Source organism: Mustela nivalis (assembly GCF_964662115.1).
Source record: "Mustela nivalis genome assembly, chromosome: 7".
Classification (NCBI taxonomy): Eukaryota; Metazoa; Chordata; class Mammalia; order Carnivora; family Mustelidae; genus Mustela; species Mustela nivalis.
Window position 1 is genome coordinate 85,347,222 of NC_139026.1, and position 18,770 is coordinate 85,365,991.

The following is an 18,770-nucleotide window of genomic DNA, read 5'->3' on the forward strand; positions in this document are numbered from 1 at the left end:
CACCTAACATCTCTCTATCTGTTTCCTCATCTGTAAAATGAGGAGAGTAACAGTCCCCGCATGACAGAAGTGTTATGAGGACTAGAAGGTAGCTGGTATATACTTAGTACCCAGTAAATGGTTAGTAATGTTATCACAGTGTACCTTATATTATAATTATTTGACTGGGTTTTTTCTGTAGTTTACAAACTTTTTCAAAGCAGGCATGTGTCTTACTTATTTTTGTGCCCATCTTACCCATCAAAGTAGGTGACATATAGTAATTCAGTAAATCTTTAGTATGTGTTTAATGTTGGATTAAATAATCTGCTTTATTTTACTGTCTATAAATTCTTTTTCTTTTTTTTTTTTTTAAATGGAAGCTCTACGTCGAATGTGGAGCTTAAACTCACAACCTTGAAATCAAGAGTCACATGCTCTACCAACTGAGCCAGCCAGACACCCTGATTGTCTAATGAATCTTGATTAGGTTAGAAGAATGGCTGTTGAAAAAAAAAAAAAACCATTTTGGGACTGAGATCATATTTATCTATCTACCTAGAGTAATAACATTTTACAAAAATCTATTGCATGTATATGAAAAGAAAGCCATCAAAATGTTAACAGTAATAGAATTATCTGTTTTCCAGGTTTTCAGCACTTGACATGTATAAATCTTATTTTAAAGATTGATTGATGGATTGATTTTTAGAGACAGAGTAGGGAGAGGGATAGAGGGAGAGAATCTTCAAGCAGACTCCCTGCTGAACGCAGAGCTGGACTCTGGGTTCAATATCACAACCAATGAGATCAAGATCTGAACTGAAACCAAGAGTTGGATGCTTAACCAAGGGACCCCAAGTTGCATAACTTTTATAGTTAGGAAAAGAGTTAATGTTTTTTAAAAAGCCTACTTGGAGAGAGAGCAAAGATTATAGTAGAAAAAAAAGAAAAGAGATATATATTATTAAGTATGGTTTCCCAATAATTTTGTTGTTCATTATGCCTTCCAAGAAACATAGTGACCTAATAAAATTAAGTTTGAAAGTTCTCGATAAATTAATATATTCTGATAAATCTATAAGAAGGAATGGAGGCACAATATTTGGTCTAAAAAGTACATATCCGATGATCATCTGAGCAAGAAACATCATCTTTTATAAAGTAAACAAATGCAGCTGTTTCTATCATGCTGACTATAAGAAGATTATCATACTTAGAATGGAAATTCCAGGAACCTGAATTCTAATTAACATGGAAATGAAATCCACAAAATAAATATGTATCCAAAGTTTATGCAGTCCCAGGGTACAATGAAGACAGATGCAGATTGATCTAATCTGGTTGCATTAGGAGCATGACTGTATGTTGGGGAACATCGCGTGGAAAGTTGACATTCAATCCAATTAGGAAGGGCAAAGTAAAAATGATGAAAGCAATTTCCTTTGTCCAATTAAATTAGGCATCCAAATAACAGGCTGCTCTTTGACCTTCCTGGGAAGGGTCAGGATGGCTTCTAACGGTCATTAAGTAAATAGCCAGCCTACTTGTACAGTTGCTTACAAGTGGGATTTAGGAAAATATATTTAGATTAAGAATCTGCAAGAATTTCTCTAATGTATTCTTATTGTTTCTCTTTATCAATTTTTAATTTGGAGAAACAGAAGGACTGGTAAGAGCATCAGACCAAACTGAATATGGGGTCTATAAAACAAAATTAAGAGGTCACTTTCTGCTTCTTGCTAATTTGTGTTGCAGATGCTAAAGAAAGGAAGTTAAGATATAGCTCGTTTCAATGCTTCTCCAAGGTCCCACTTGAAATAGCTGAGGAACATTGCTGGCATTTATAAAGATACATGATTTCTTAAATAAACTGGTGCCTTACAAAATTAAAGTTTAAAGACCTTCTTGATTCTGCCCTGGGTTATAATTCCCAACTACTATTACATACAACAATGGACATGCTGTTATTCCATCCAATAATAGCCCTCATTGCAAGTGCATGGAAATTGAATCAAATCTCTTTTCTTGCTCATTAAATTCCAAGTTTCCATGATAAAAGTAGATTATAAACACTGAATTAATAGGACAGATCTTAAGGCTACTTTCCCCTAATTCACATGTTATTTTTGCTCCCAACTTCTCATTCAGATTCAACAAACATTTGTTAAGCATTTATCTACTGAGTTCCATGTTGAAAAGTTCATGAAATCTGCCATTACTTGGCCTTATAGTTAAAAGAGGTCTGAAGATGTACCTTGAATTAGGTGTTTTGACTCATAATCATGAATCCCTCAAAATATCAGAAGATTATTATCCTGGTGTGTTATTTAAGTAATACATAAAATATCTATAATCCAGTTTTACTATTATTATCATTATTATTATAAAATAATGTATAGACATACAGGACTTTAAAAATTTTAAAAAACCAGAATGGTAAAAATGAGAAATAAAATTTGCCCCTCCCTCTCCTTCCCTACTTTCCATTATGTTACACTATAAAAAATAACCATAATACTGCATAGTTCTTTCAAACAAGAGATAAGGTCCCCTTCAATATGGATATGGATATCCATATCCATATATATGGATAAATATGGAGATAAGGTCCCCTTAAATATTTCTTTCAGCTGATGAAAGAAATGTAAGAAAACACAAATAAATGAAAAGGTATCCCATGATCATGGATTGGAAGATTAGTATTGTTAAAATGTTGGCACTACCAAAAGCTGTCTATAGATTCAAGGCGATCCTGATGAAGATTCCAATGGCACTCTTTTTATAGAAATAGGAAAAATGCTCCTAAAATTTATATGGAATCACAGAAGACCTCAAATAGCTAAAGAATTCCTGATGAAGAAGAACAAAGCAGAAGACATTACACCTCTTGATTTCAAGCTATAATATAAAGCTGCAGTAATTAAAATAGTATGGTACTGGCATAAAAACAGACAAATAGACTGATGGGACAGAACTGAGAGCTCAAAAATAAACCCAGCATATACAGCTAATTAATATTTGACAAGAGAGCAAAAAATACCAAATGAAGAAAAGAGCGTCTCTTAATAAATGATGCAGGAGGGGGTGCCTGGGTGGCTCAGTGGGTTAAAGCCTCTGCCTTCAGCTCAGGTCATGATCTCAGGGTCCTGGGATCGAACCCCGCATCGGGCTCTCAGCTCAGCAGTAAGCCCGCTTCTCCCTCTCTCTCTCTGCCTGCCTCTCTGCCTACTTGTGATCTCTGTCTATCAAATAAATAAATAAAATCTTTTAAAAAATAAATAAATAAAGTAAATGGTACAGGAGAAACTAGAGATTCATATGTAACAGAATGAAACCAGACCCCTATTTACACTGCTCACAAACATCAATTAAAGACCTTGAAACTCCTAGAAGAAAACAGGAGGGGAGCTCCTTGACATGGGTCTTGGTAGTGATTTTTTGGAAGTCACACCTAAAGCAAAGCAACAAAATAAAAAATGAACAATTGAGACTGCATCAAACTAAAATCTTCTAAATACTTCTGCAGAGCAGAAGAAACTATCAACAAAGTGAAAAATAACCTACCTAATGGGAAAAATATTTATAAACCACCTATCTGATAAGGGGATGATACCAAAACACATAAAGAACTCCTATACCTTGATATAAAAAAATACAAATAATCCAACTAAAAAATGGTCAAAAGACCTGACTAGATGTTTTTCCAAAGAAAAAGTACAAAAGGCCAACAGGTACCTGAAAAGATACTCAATATCACTAGTCATTAAGGAATGCCAATTAATGTCACAGGGAGATATTACCTCATGCCTGATAGAATGGCCACATCAAAAAGACAGGAGATAACAAATGCTGGTATGGATGTGGAGAAAAGGGAAAACTTGGGTACTGTTGGTGGAATTAGAAATTGGTGCAACTATGAAAAACAGTATGAAAGTTCCTCAAAAAATTAAAAATAGAACTATTGTATGATCCAGCAATTCCGCTTCTGGGAATATATCCAAAGAAAATGGAAAACATTAACTTGAAAAGATATCTGCATCCACATGTTCATAGCAGCATTCTTTAGCATAACCAGGAGCATAACCAGGACATGGAAATTACCTAAGCGCCCATGTTGCTTGAATGGATAAAGAAGACACTGGGGTGCCTGGGTGGCTCAGTGGGTTAAAGCCTCTGCCTTCAACTCAGGTCAAGATCCCAGGATCCTCGGATCGAGCCCCGCATCGGGCTCTCTGCTCCATGGGAAGCCTGTTTCCTCCTCTCTCATGTAAAATCCCATGGAACAGTGAAATGCTAATGCCTCTCTGCCTACTTGTGATCTCTGTCAAATAAATAAATAAAATATTTTTTTAAAAAAAGACGACGCAGTGTGGGTGTGAGTATGTGCGTGAATGTGTGCGTATACACAGTGGAATATTATTCAGCCCTAAAAAAAACAAGGAAACCTTATCATCTGATGGACCTTGAAGAGATTATGCTAAGTGGAATAAGTCAGACAGACAAAGGCAAATACTCTATGATCTCATTTACATGAAGACTCTAATAAAAAAATTTTTTAAACCAAAGTCATAGGAAAAGAAATCTGGAAAAAGACTGTGCTTACCTGAGGTGGAGAGGGCATGTGGAATTGGTTCAAACTTCCAGTAAGTAGATAAATAAGTCCTAGGGATAGAATGTACAATATGAGAGCTATAGCTCTACTGTTATATGATATATAGGAAGATTGTTAAAAGAGTAGATTCTAAGAACTCTCATCATAGGAATTTGTTTTTATTTTTTATTGTGTCTATAAGAGAAGATGGATGTTAACTAAACCTATTGTGTTCATCATTTCACAATATATATAAATTAAACCATTACGCTATAGACCTTTAACTTATACAGTAGTGTATGCTATAGACCTTTAACTTATACAGTAGTGTATGCCAATTATTTCTCAAAAATTTCTCAAATATTTCTCAATAAAACTGGGGAGGAAAAACAACCTTTGCAACTTTCTATATTTTGTCTTTGGAACAATGCAGTTACCAGGTGGTGGGGGTGAAGGGGAGGATTGCCTGCTGGGAGAGGAGAAGTCATGTAAAGTGGAGATGAGACATTTCAAATAAGGAGCCCCAACCAGCCAATCTCCAGGCAAACTGACCTGAACTACCTAGATGAACCCAGTCCAAATTGCCAAATGGCAGAGTTGTGAGCTAAAAATTGGTTACTATTTTAAGCCACTAAGTGGTAATTTGTTAAGTAGCAAACATGAAATGGTAGACGTGACCATTTGAACAGTTTCTGGTGTCTGCAGGATGGAAGGGCACAGGAATATGTAAAATCCCATGGAACAGTGAAATGCTAATGGGAAGAAGTAGAAGTGGTTGCCTAAAAAGGACTGTGACTGTAGGGTAGGTAGTATTGTACTACCATCGTGAAGGAGATATGAGGGAAATTAGGGAGAGCAGAGTCAGAACAAAGGAAGGAAGGGGCTTTAATCTTGTACAAATATATAAATTCAAGCCTGTGTCCTTAAGTACTTACTTCTAGGGCACAGTGACTACCCACCCATGTGTTGGCTATCAGTGTAAGCAGATGCTTGCTGTTCCACCTTCCCTGCCTGATGGTGATGCTCTGTGGACAGGTCTATGGCTTGGGAATAGACAGAGAGAAGTCTCATGAAGGCATGATGGTGTTTGTAGATTGACTTTGCTCCCAGCATTAAAAAAAAAAAGGTGTTGTCAACATCTTGGGGGTGGTAAGAGAAGCCTGGGGCCAGTCTCCACAGGTACCCTGGTGACTGAGGTCAGCTGCCTCAGCCAAGAAAATCCACACTCACCATTTCCCAGTAGAGAGAATGACTACAGAGATGGCTCTCCCAGCAAGAAGATGCAGATCCAGGCTAGTCCACACTTGGTCTGTCACAGCATCAGATCTGGAAATGGGCAAGGGGAGAATAAGCTGTGTTGAGTATTTGATAGAAACCTATAGCAATATTTTCAATGGGGGCATCAGGTGGGGAAAAAGATAGTGAGGGAAGTGATCAGAGGTTAAACTCAAAAGATGGGCCTTTAGGACCACAATATTAGCTCAAGTGGAAGAAAAACTCTCTGTGAGCAATGAGATTTATAAGGCTACAAAAAATACCACTCTTGTAAGCAGCACTGTGTATGTACATTGATTTTCTCTTTCTCTGTCTGAAAGTTTTAGAGATCTTTCCATTCCTGGGCTTTTGAAATTTCATAGTATTGTAGCTTTATGGTGGACATATTTTTTATTAATTGAGCTGAACAATCAGTCCAACTTTTCAATCTGGAGACATGTCCTTTATTTGGGGAAATTTCCTTCTGTTTCTTTGATGAGTTTTCCCCATTATTTTCTCTGTTTTCTCTCTCTCTCTGTCTGTCCCTCTAGAACTGTCTTTTCTTCTTCTTCCAGTCTCCACATTCAATTTCTATCAGCTATGTCATCAACTTAACAATTGTCAATGTTTAGATTAAAAACCATTCTGTTCCTTAACATCCAGATGGCCAACAGAAACATGAAAAAGTGCTCCATATCACTCAGCATCAGGGAAATACAAATCAAAACCACAATGAGATATCACCTCACACCAGTCAGAATGGCTAAAATTAACAAGTCAGGAAATGACAGATGCTGGCGAGGATGCGGAGAAAGGGGAACCCTCCTACACTGTTGGTGGGAATGCAAGCTGGTGCAACCACTCTGGAAAACAGCATGGAGGTTCCTCAAAATGTTGAAAATAGAACTGCCCTATGACCCAGCAATTGCACTACTGGGTATTTACCCTAAAGATACAAACGTAGTGATCCAAAGGGGCACGTGCACCCGAATGTTTATAGCAGCAATGTCCACAATAGCCAAACTATAGAAAGAACCTAGATGTCCATCAACAGATGAATGGATCAAGAAGATGTGGTATATATACACAATGGAATACTATGCAGCCATCAAAAGAAATGAACTCTTGCCATTTGCGACGATGTGGATGGAACTAGAGCGTATGACGCTTAGCGAAATAAGTCAATCGGAGAAAGACAACTATCATATGATCTCCCTGATATGAGGAAGTGGTGATGGGGGGTTTGGGGGTAGGAGAAGAATAAATGAAACAAGATGGGATTGGGAGGGAGACAAACCATAAGTGACTATTAATCTCACAAAACAAACTGAGGGTTGCTGTGGGGAGGGGGGTTGGGAGAAGGAGGGTGGGGTTATGGACATTGGGGAGGGTATGTGCTTTGGTGAGTGCTGTAAAGTGTGTAAACCTGGCGATTCACAGACCTGTACCCCGGGGGATAAAAATATATTATATGATTATAAAAAATTAAAAATTAAAAAAATTATTATTCAGTAAAAAACAAAAAAACAAAAAAAAACATTCTGCTCTTTAAACACACTTTGTCTATAAGTTGACTTGTCTCTGAAAACAGAACACAACACTCACAATACATGAATATGTGAACTATATTCACGGAATAATCAAGTAATATGATTTAAATCATCTTAAAAGAGGAAATAGAATTCTTATGTAAGTACATGTCTACAACTTCAAGAAGAAAGCAAAGAGTCTACTTTTCTTACAATCTGTGAGCTGCTCAGAATACAGACCACACTTCAGTTGGATTCGTACTTGAACCAATACTTTCTTAGAAACTTTGTTTTTCTTAGAGTTCCTACATTTGGGGTTTCCTGGGGGGGGGGTGGAGGAAGTTCCTATTTTTCTAGGGGAATGTTTGCTAGAAAATGGGAATTAAACTATTAGTGATTTTTTTAAGTCCTGAGAATTATTAACCTTAAAAAATTTTAAAGAATTTGCCCTATTTGCCTGCCAAGCTTCTCCTTGCAGTTAGAAGACGATTTGGGTAGAAATTTGACATTATAACCTCAACCTAATGCCCAAATCTGTATGTAACTCTGGGAAATGTATACTGTCAAGTTCAGATCTCCTTCCAAGTTCAGGAAGAGTGCTGTGAGGCAGGATGTCTTTCAGAATCAATCTCTTTTTTGATATGAAGCACACAAAGTATTGAAAATATAAAAATGACAGGGCTGGGACAAGCTACAAGAATGTATTTTTCTGAGAGTATGTCTCTTATACATATATTGTAGAAATCACCCTAAGACATTGCCAGTACCTTGTTGATGTCAACTCAACTGTTACTAATCCTTACAGAAGTCAAACCAGAAGGCTTTAAGGAACACTTCAACTCTGATTGTGATTAAGGAGGAGGGGGGAACCTCTCCTTAGATAACTTGCACTGTCCTTGTCCTTTTAACCGTGAATATTAATTAATATAACACATAGTAATACCTCTTATTATATAATCTTATTATATTATGGTGTTATTTTATATTTATTATGTTAACAAACAATATATTCGCTTAAGGCCAGAAGAGTCAGTGTGCTTTGCCTGGGGCTCGAGATTGCCTTCTCCTCTGCTTCCTTCTGTTAGTGATTGTGGCATCAGATCCTCTCCCTGGCATGAGCTACATTATGTAACCCTGTTCATCGTCATGTCACCCCATAGTCTCGCACAGTTATTCATATTGATTCTTTCTCCCATCTTCTCTCTCTGCTAAGATTCTTAGACCCTGAAGTCTGCCTTAATTCATCTCCCTCAAAAACTTCTCAGATCTGGTAATATTGAATGTCAACTTTCCTCTTGAATAAATGAATGTTTTCTAAGGAGTCCATATTCTCCTGATTTAAATCCCAGAATATCAGAGTCAGAAGGGACCTCAGAGTCAGCTAAATTCGTGGTTCCAGCCTTTGGCATTTGGACTTCCAGAGACTCTGGAGTTATTAAAAGTCTTGGAACAAATATATACTTATAGGGCTTTTTTTTTTTTTTTCTTTCCCTGGGCAACAAAATTGACACCATTATCATGCAGTAACCATAACTTTTTTTAATTAAGAAAAGTTTTCATACTCTAAAAAATATGAAAACCACTGATTAACACCAGCCCCCTCATTGTACAAAAAAAAAAAAAAAATGCCCAGAAAGTGATTTGATTTGGCCAAGATCACAGAGTAAATTAGGATTATACTGGGACCTTGTCATAATTTTTGGATTCCCAATCATCAATTCATTGTTCTTTCCAGTAGTCCAATCCCCCAAATACTGTAAGCCTCTCAATTGCATAGCAGTCCCCACAGACTCTACTGTAAGAGAGAAGAGAAGGTCCCCATCTGGCTCAGGCTGAATTGTAAGAAAACAACTTCTCCCTCCACAGCAAATATGAACCTTTATTGAAAAGTATTGCCAAAATATAACAAATAATATAATAAATAAATCCTTACAGAATGCACTATTTAAGTATTTTAAAACAATTGCCCCATCTTTATTCAGATAATCTAATCTTGTGCACTGCTCCTGCCATGGGTGAAAGAGAAGCCCTGGATCCGAGAGAGTCACTGATTTAATCCCATCCATAGGCTTTCCAGAAGCTTAGGGCATGGCTCTAAAAGAGCAGGTTGGGGTCCAATTTCTTCCTCAGAGATTTGGAATTAGAACTCTGAGATACAGAGTCAGCTGGAGGAGGCTGCTGGGCAGGAAGACAATGATGAAATGTTGGGCCTGGTGGCCATTTTCAGCCACAAGTCCATAGTGAAAGAGTAAGAGAGGGAGAGAGATTGGGAGAGAGAACGAGGGCAGATGTGTACACGAGGGGTCACACGGCTACCTAGAGAGAAGGAAGGAGAGAGAAAGATCTGAAAGAGAGCCCCTTGGATTCAACTTTTCTAGCTCCCACTTCCCCAAGATTCCAGAAGCTGTCTGGAGCTTAAAATAAGTTCTTTACACTTAGGATGAGTTGAGTAGAATTTGATCTCTGAATCAGTGGCCAGCTCTGGGAGAATAAATTCAGATCTCATGAATAAATACCTCAGAGTCTCACAGTCTCAGACATGAGGGTTACTCAAAACTACTTTCTGGGTGAGTGTGCCTCATCAGAAAAATGAAGGACGGGAACACTTAAATTTCAATCAGCACTGCCCCAATACACTTCAGTGCTGATGTTGGGTACTGGTTGGGGAATTGAAATCATCCATTACAAGAGTCTTGGGACACAGGAGACCTCCATGATATATGATGCCACAGAGACCTCATGTTAACCCCAACTATGTCTGAATTCTGTTCCTGTTCAGAAGGAGCTTCTCTTACGTACTTGAGAATAGGAAAGAAGGTTCTATACAATCATTCTGACATCCTTCATTTCAGTAAAGAAAAAAATTTAAATTGATTTTGAGATTTCTGTTCTATAAGGCACTTGATGTGAAACATTAGTTTTAAGGTGATTTAGAAAAGAAAAAAGCATATTGTGGTGTTGAAACATATTTCTCTTTTTTTTTTTTATTCTCAAGGTCAAGAAATAAAAATAATAAGCTTCCAGTGGGGTGATAGGAAGAGGTTACCAGCAAAATCCCATGATGGAAATAAAGAAGAAAAGAAAGACAAAGCAAGATTCCAGTTTGAGAAAGATGTGGAGAACAGATACAAAACCAGGAAGGAAAGCAAAAGACTGTTAGTGATCACCAAGATCCTTAAAAAATGCAAGAGTTCTTACTAATTCATCTAGGTGAGCAGAGGTAACAGACAAAAAATAAGGGATGGACGGCATGAGGCCATGACTGGAAATCTCAGAGGTAACACATAGTTAAATTCTACCTTTGGCTTAAAAAATTGAAAAAAGGAATTTGAGGAAATAAAGAAGGGAAATTGTGTAAAATGAGCTGTTGGTGGGGAGAAAAAGCAAGTACATGAGAAACACGGAAATATCTACAGAGGCACTCCTCTGTAACATACATTCCAAATTGCTAAGAGATTAGTTAATGGATTTAAAGAAATCCTGATGGTTACATTCAGGGAATCATTTGAACGTCGTATTTCAGGAAACTGTTGGGAGTACGTACATTTCTTCAAGATATTAGAGGGAAAACTAAGGAAAAAATGAGCACATGGGGACCTAATTTTCTTCTTTTCCCTTTCCTTTCCAAGAAAGGCCTCCCCAGAGGGCATTATGCTAAGTGAAATAAGACTTAGAAGCATTTTTATGATATTATGATAACTGCTTTAAAATTTTTGTCAGATAATCCTAACATCTCTATCATCTTGGTGTTGGTATCTATTGCTTGTCTTTTTTCGTTTAGTCTGAGCTCTTCCTTGCCTTTGGTATAATGAGAAATTTCTTTTTCTTGGACATTTGGAGAATTACATGTTCTGAGACTCCAGATCTTATTTAAACCTTCATCATATCTGGCTTCCTCTGACACTACTTGGGCAGGGGAAGAAGAGGGGAGAACCTCATTACCTCCCACTGAGGGTAGAAGTTCAGGTTTTCCACTAGGCCTTTGTTGATGCCCAGCTGGGGGCTCTCTCCTCACAGCTGGGTAAGGGTGGGGTTTGGCTCCCTACTAGGCCTCCACGGATACCTCCCCAGCGGGGCAGCATAGGGGTGCCTCATCCCTGCTCCTCACATGGTCTCCATTGACATCATGGTGGGAATGTTGGGGACCCTCACTACCGCTGTGCAGTGGTGAGAGTCCTGATTCTGCATTAGGCCTCCTCTGACACCATCCCAGTGGGGATTGGGGAGGGGCACCTCAGCACTGCCAGACCGAGATGGAAGTCCAAGGTCCCCAGCTGATCGCAATTGATACTGCTACATGGAGGGATGCTCATTACCCCTGGGGGATGAAAGTCTTGGCAGAGAGTTTGTGCTCCTTGTTCCAACTTCACAAGGGGAGAAGTCCAGGCTCCCCACTCAGCCTTACTAGGATGGGTAACAGCGGGCTCAGATTTCTCTGAGGCGTCTGGCTGAAGTAGAGCAGTCGTTGTCTAAAACGTTTCTGTCTTGCTAGGCTGCTCCTTTGGCTCAGAAGAGCAGGCTTCCCTTGTGACTTTTTGGGGTTATACTCATTGGCCTTTTCAGGTTTCCAACTTTTTCAGCCCCAGGTCTTGGATAGATGAGGCAAAACACAAAGCCCAGGGAACTCACACCATATTGTTCCTCAGATTTCCGGGTCTCTAGATGGTCTAGCTTCTCTCCACTTCTCAGAGTTTCCCAGTGTTTGTTCTACACTGTTTTATACTGGACAGGGTTTCAGTTGGACTTAGTGGGAGGAATAAGAAGAGGCCCATCTATTCTCCCTTCCTGTATGTAGAGGTTTCTTACAAATCATTTTACTACAGTTGATAATAGCACCTCCAAGTGCTATTGTGAGGATTAAATGAGTTAATTGGGCCTTTGGTCCAGTATCAGACACATGGTAAGCCTTACCATGCTAAGTGGTACCTCATGTTGTTATTAGATAAACAGTATAATGTGGTTGTTAAGGGAATAGATTTTGGAACCAGGTAACCCAGGGTTTAAATCCCAGCTCTTACATTTAATAAGTGTGGTAATCTTTGGGAAATTACTTAATTTCTCTGTGCCTATGTTTCCCAATGTAAATGGTACTTATAATAGTTTCTTCCTTGCAACATTATTGTCAGAATTAAAACGCTTAATATGGGGTGCCTCGGTGGCTCAGTCAGTTAAGCCTCCGACTTTGGCTAAGGTCCTGATCTCAGGGACTGGGGATTAAGGCCAGACCAGGGCTCTGTGCTCAGGAAGGAGTCTGCTAGAGATTCTCCCTCTCCCTCTGCCTCTGCCCCGTCTCTGCTAGTGCGCTCTCTGTCTCTAAAATAAATAAATAAATCTTTTAAAATAAAATAAAATGCTTAACATATCTAAAGCACTTAGAAGTTTGCCTGATCAAAGTAAGCTCTATTTAAGTATTAGAAATTATTCCTTAAGCTAAAGAACTTCATTTTCTCCTCAAAACACCCTATAAAGTAAGGAGTAGAGCATGATTGTGTCCATGTACAAAGGCACAGGAGTTCTGAGGCATGTGGTAACCTGCCCAAGGTCCCAGAGCCAGTAAGTGGCAGAGAGAACCTTAGCCACAGGTCTTCTGACGTCAAGTCTGGAGCTCATGATGTCACATAAGCACCACATGAGGCCTGGTTAGGAGTGCAAGGTGAAAGCCAGTATTCATGCATAGAGAACATGGCAGCCAGACCAGCACAGAAATTACACCTGGGCTGGCAGGGCAGTGGGAGGAATAAGGTAGAAAGAGGGACAGGCAGGTTAGGTCTATGCCAAGAAACTGGTGTTGAAGAAACCACCCAGATGATTTCTAATGAGAGCCTTACAGCCTGGAAAGAGTCCTGTGGACATCTCCTGTTCACAGGGTTTCCCTAATAGCTCACCACTCCCACTCCAGGTCAGCCAAACACTCTTCAGGGCCAGTGTAGTTCCAGGAAAGCAGAGGCGATGCTTTCTTCAGTTCAGAATGTCCTTGGACTCCTGGAGTGGGCTCCCTCCTCAAGGGGTTCTTGCTGCTGCCCCTGCCTGGCCTGCTGTATATATCCTTCTGAGCCTTTCCAAGCCCAGCATCTGCCTCGGGGCCTCCATTCAGTGCCACCAGTCTTCCTGGAGACACCAGCCCACCCTGAGTTCACCCCTACCTAAACTGAGCATTTCCATTGCTGCCATGTTTCGAGATGCAGTAAGCACCATCTAATGTCTGGTCTTCTATTTCCCCTGATAAGTTTCATATGTCTAAGTCATGCAACCAGCAAGATCATGGCTCTTGAGGGCAGTGCTTGCATCATCTAGGTTTTGATGAGGTGTGGACTCACAGCATTTGACGTAGAACTTGGTACTGTGTGGTGAGTCAATTAACACTTGTTAACTCTGAAAGAAAAGGTCACAGCCAAGCAGAGCAGCCTATAGGTGTGGTATATGACATCCCTGGGAAAATTTTTTGCAAGGCCTTATCTAACTAAAGACTTTGATTAAATACTTTTTTAAATAAAATGTGTGGACCCCTGGAAAGTGTAGGGATTTAACAATACAGATTCAAGGTAATAGGAAGGAGTGGAAGAAATACTTTAGTTTGTATTGTTCAGTCATGGCCAATGTCCAGGGACCATCTTTTTCTGCGAAAGTCTAGGAATTATCACTCATGGTCTTTACTGTCGAATATTCTTCTCCTGGATAATTTTTTATTTTCCACACCCAAAAAGGAGAGCAATTACTTACAGAGAACTCATCAATATTGAAACCATACAGATATCATCTTTGCATTTATTTAATACCTATTATATCACTTATGCAAGGCAGTGAATTATGCATTGTGTGGTCTGTGTGTACTGGTTTCCAATAATTCTCCCATAATTCATTCTTGCATTTTCTTGATGATGACCACAAATACAGGTCTCATGTAGGGAATGCCCAAAAATGTGGCCACTATTATCACTTTGGGGTCATATAAAACTCACAATTTGGAATTTAAATAGAATAAAGACAGAACAACCTATCTTCCAACTAACCCTGTCTTCTCTTGAAGTCTAGCCTGAAATCCCCACATTCTTAGAAAATGGTCTCTGTCCCTATTGATATCACCCTTGACTTTCACACATCCCCACCAGCCAGGAGGATAGACAAGGGGCCTGCAGGCTGAATGAGTAAAACTGTCACATTCTGTTAAGAAATGTTTGTCCCTCACTCCCAGAGAACATGATGCCACCATATCCACTGGAGACAAAGCAGGACACTGGTCAGAAGGGCCCATCAGCCTTCTCAATTCTCAAGCCATGATCTGGAAAGCCTTTGGAGGAAATAGGCTTGGCCACCTCTGAGGACAGCTTGAGTTAGTGGGCAAGGAACTCAGGGAGAAGTGAGTGAAGTAAACCCTGTGTTACAGCAGTGGAGTGTATATAGGGTGAAGGATGCCAACAGACTTCCCACTGCCCTGGGATGTTGTGGAGCAGAGGAAGCCACAGTCAGAATAGGAACAGACAAAAGCAAATCTACTACATGAACTCAAACCCAAAGCTAAGTGGAGTTCTGTCTTGGTATTCTAGAGTCCTAAATATCTCCTATATCCATGAATGAGTCCCTTCAAACTGGAGCTTTAGAGAGGTTCAGTCTCACGAAAGCCCACTGTGCTGGCTGGTGGGAAGGATCAGCTCACAACCGAGCTGTCCTGGAAGTAGGCCAGGTCACAGGCAGAGACTGTGATCCCCTGAACATGAGTCCTGGAGCAACTTAGGCAAGCAGTGACCCCTTGTGCAGGGTCATGTGTCAAAGAGTAACCTAAGGAAAGGAAATAGGGACCAAGTCTCTGTGGTTTCTATGAGACCAAGTCTCACAGGGATCCAGCCAGATTTGCGACTATCTCAGCCAGGTACCACTGCCAGCACCCCCAGGGGATTTAAGCAGTCTCGAGGAGAGCACTGTGCTCCTGAGGAGGGCCCCGGGCAGCCACCTACATTCCCTGTGCTAAGGTTCTCAATGCAGCCAAACTTTTGTGTGCCCCCGATCCTCCCAACACCAGCCCGGCCTGTGTCAGTAGGGACATGGCCCATGTGCTGGGCTACCAGGTGGGGAACAGTGGCCTTTTCAGGACAACTTAAAAAAAAAAAAAAAAAAAGCCCCTAGTAAGTATTAAAGAGGAGTGAGATTTTCTTTCTTCCCTGCGTGGCAACTTCCCATTCCACTTGGCATTTTGAGCCACATACATGTGCAGGGTTTTGCAAAGCTTGAGAGGGAGAGATGTTTTACCCCTTGTGAGTCTATAAATTCATAAAAATATTGCTAAAAATATCCCATTCAATTGTAGCACTGATGGTATCCATTAAAATATCCCATTACAAATATCACTAATAAGGTCCGTTATTTTGTGATTTAAAAAGTCACCCAATCTCTTTGGCCACTAATCACTCTCTGTCACCGTCACATTCACTGCTTCGACCATCACCACCAGTATGACTTCTGAGTTTGGCTCAAAGGAATGTTATCAAGTAGGTGAATTTCTGGCTACCCTGAAATCATAAAAGCAAGGGGTATTTTGATAAATACCAAGTATAGAATTTGTTTTTGGCTTAACATTTCTCAGGCCTTGGCTGGCCAGTGAGTAGCATTTATTCCTATTTGCCTCTGTTTGCCATTCTAAACAGACTATTCTGGGGCTTTTCCCACTTGGAAAACAGAGTTTCTAACTCTGTTGCCTGTTTAGGCACAGTGTCTCATAATCTAACCTTACAATATACAGAAATGAGTGTAATGTAATAAAAATAAACTATTATAACCTAATGCTTCCTGGGAGCACCATGAAGTCCTAGGGTACCTAGGGCATTTAATTAACTGAGCAACCAATACTTATTCAATGTTCTGTACTTGTTTTAAATGCAATCTAGCATAGTACAGAGGTTTTTGAATGTCAGTGGACATTGGGATCTCCAGGAGAAGACTTGTTAAAAACACAGATTACTGGATCCCATTTCTGAGTCTTTGATTCAGCAGGGAGAGGGTGCATTGAGAATCGCACTTCTGACATGTTCCCAGGTGATGCTCATGTTGCTGGTCCAAGGACCACACTTTCAGAATCCCTGGCCTAGTACTTAAAAGCAGTAACTTTGCTATCAGACTGACCTGGATTTCAGTCCTTTAACTTTGGGTTAACTATATAACCTCTCTGACATCAGTTTTCTCATTTGTAAAACTACACTTCCATCATTAGGCTATTTTGGGGATTAAGTGAGATAAGATACGTGTGATGCTTAGCATGGTATCTTCTCCAGGTCACAGTTCAGGCCATGTTTACTGACCGTAGTACCATTTCCCACTGTACTACTCTTATTACTGAATTCAAGTAGAAAATTACTTGGACTTGACCTACAGTTGAGCTCCAACATCTAACCTGCTATGACATCATAATGAGATTGATAACCAAGACTCCAAGGATATAATGAATTTTTCACATTATCATAGTGGTTCTCCATCAGAAAAACATATAAAATTAGTGTCATTTTTTATAAGAAACATAACCCTGAAAAAAATCTCTAGAGAAAAGAGCTATAATAGAATTAAGTTATTATAGTCACTAAACCTTATTGAATATGTTATTATCGGCAGTCTAAAAGATGATACGTCCCTCCAGTGGTTAAACACATATACAAAACCAAGAATCATCATGAAAAAATGTTTAATCTTTATTAGTACTTCAGGAGATTTGGCATATCCTTTGGTCATAGAAAATTCTAATAGCGTGTTCAGGTGAAATTAGCTGCTACTAATCTGCATGGTTCTAGAGTTTCAGAGTTGGCAGAATAAATAAGTTGGAAAGATACTCACCATCTCTCCATCAAATACCGATCTAGCACCACCATCAGTTGTAAGATTCTGAACGCTTGGAAGCTCATCCTGGCCTCTTTCCATGACGTGCATCTAAATTCTTTTCTGTGTTTATGCAGAGCCACTAAGAAGTACAACAGATAAATTAACACCCAAGATTCCAACCAAACCCTTTAAAATAAGTACGACAACATTCACATTAGAGAAAAGTCATATTTTGTGTTGGCTTTGAGTATCCCAATATTTACAGTTAGATTAAAAAATTAGTAAGTGTCCCTAGGCTTCTTTGATTTGATAGTCTCTTGGGCATGTAAGTAGAAGCAGAAGCAACCTTTATTACCCGGTGCCCTCTAACACTGTAGCCCAGGAACGAGCAAACTCTAGTCCTCTCCCTAGCCTCCCATTTTGTAAATAAAGTTTTACTGGAATACAGACACACTCATTCTTTTCCCTATTGTCTAAGGAGCTTTCCTGCTACAATGTTGCACTGAACAGCTGTGAGAGACCATGTAAAGCCTAACCTGTTGGCTCTCTGGTCCTCCACCGAAATAGCCCACCTCTGCCGGGGTTAGTCAGGGTCCTTTGGGAATAAAGGTAGCAGTAAAAAAAATGGAATCTCCTTTCTTAAACTCTCTGTCCAAAGAGATCATTTGTCTTCGATAAAGTAGTTCCCTAGTATAGTAACAATATATTAGCCTTACTGTTGGTTTCCCAGTAACTGCAGACTGCAAATGTTCACGAGCCCTTCCAAATACTTCGTGTCATTAGTGATAGAACCCCAGCCATAGGCAATATTCTACTCCAAGCCAGAAGTTGTCCTCGGTGTTGCATTATTCTTGCTTAATTTAAAGAATCAGACCTAATTTTATTAAGGTTAATGAAGTCCCAGAATCTTATCAATGGCTAAATAACCTCTCTCTGGGAGCCACATGAATATTTCAGAAGTAGTAGCTCACTTTAAGCGTCTAGAAGCCTATTTTATTTTATTAGAACATGGCATTGGCCTGTGTTTATAAATGGATTTCTTATTTCTTTAATAGGTTGCTCAAGTACTATACTTGAGGTACGATTTCTGATTTTTCTAGAAAAAAAAGAGTTAACATGTATTTGTTGGATAAGTGTTGAGTAAACAAGTAGTATATATCAGAGTGGGAAGAGCATGCCCTTTGGGGTCAGAGAGATTCATTCACCTGTCATACTTTCCTCCTCCTACGAGCACATGACAACCCTGTGAACCTGTTTCTTGCCCTTAAAGCAGAAGTCATCCCTACATCACACATATACAGTATTTTAAAGAATGGTAGGGATTTTCAAGAATGCATATAAAACACAGTCAGACCCAGGCACATGGCATGTCTACAAGGGGGAATTTAGTGAATGATACTTAAGTGGATCCTACGCTTGTGTGTCTGAATGTTTGCATCCCCCCAAATTCATATGCTGACATTCTAAGGCCTTATGTGATGGGTATGGGAGGTGGAGCCTTTCAGGAGGTGCTCAGGTCATGAGGCGGAACCCATGAGAATGGAATTTTATGTTGCTATGAAATGGACCCCATAGAGTTCTATAGCCCCTGCCACCATGTGAGGACACAAGAT

At 39.6% G+C, this 18,770-nt stretch overlaps 1 long non-coding RNA gene across 1 annotated transcript in view; it reads right to left on the reverse strand.

Moving 5' to 3' along the window:
- Positions 1 to 18,108, reverse strand: part of LOC309870500 — a 29,857-nt gene extending 11,749 nt beyond the window's left edge. The window contains exons 1-3 of the long non-coding RNA XR_014314632.1: positions 17,173 to 18,108; positions 5,804 to 5,899; positions 4,586 to 4,644 (exon numbers count right to left, since the gene is read on the reverse strand). This is a non-coding gene — a long non-coding RNA (uncharacterized lncRNA). The remainder of the gene's footprint in view (positions 1 to 4,585; positions 4,645 to 5,803; positions 5,900 to 17,172) is intronic.
- Positions 18,109 to 18,770: the final 662 nt, after the last annotated feature.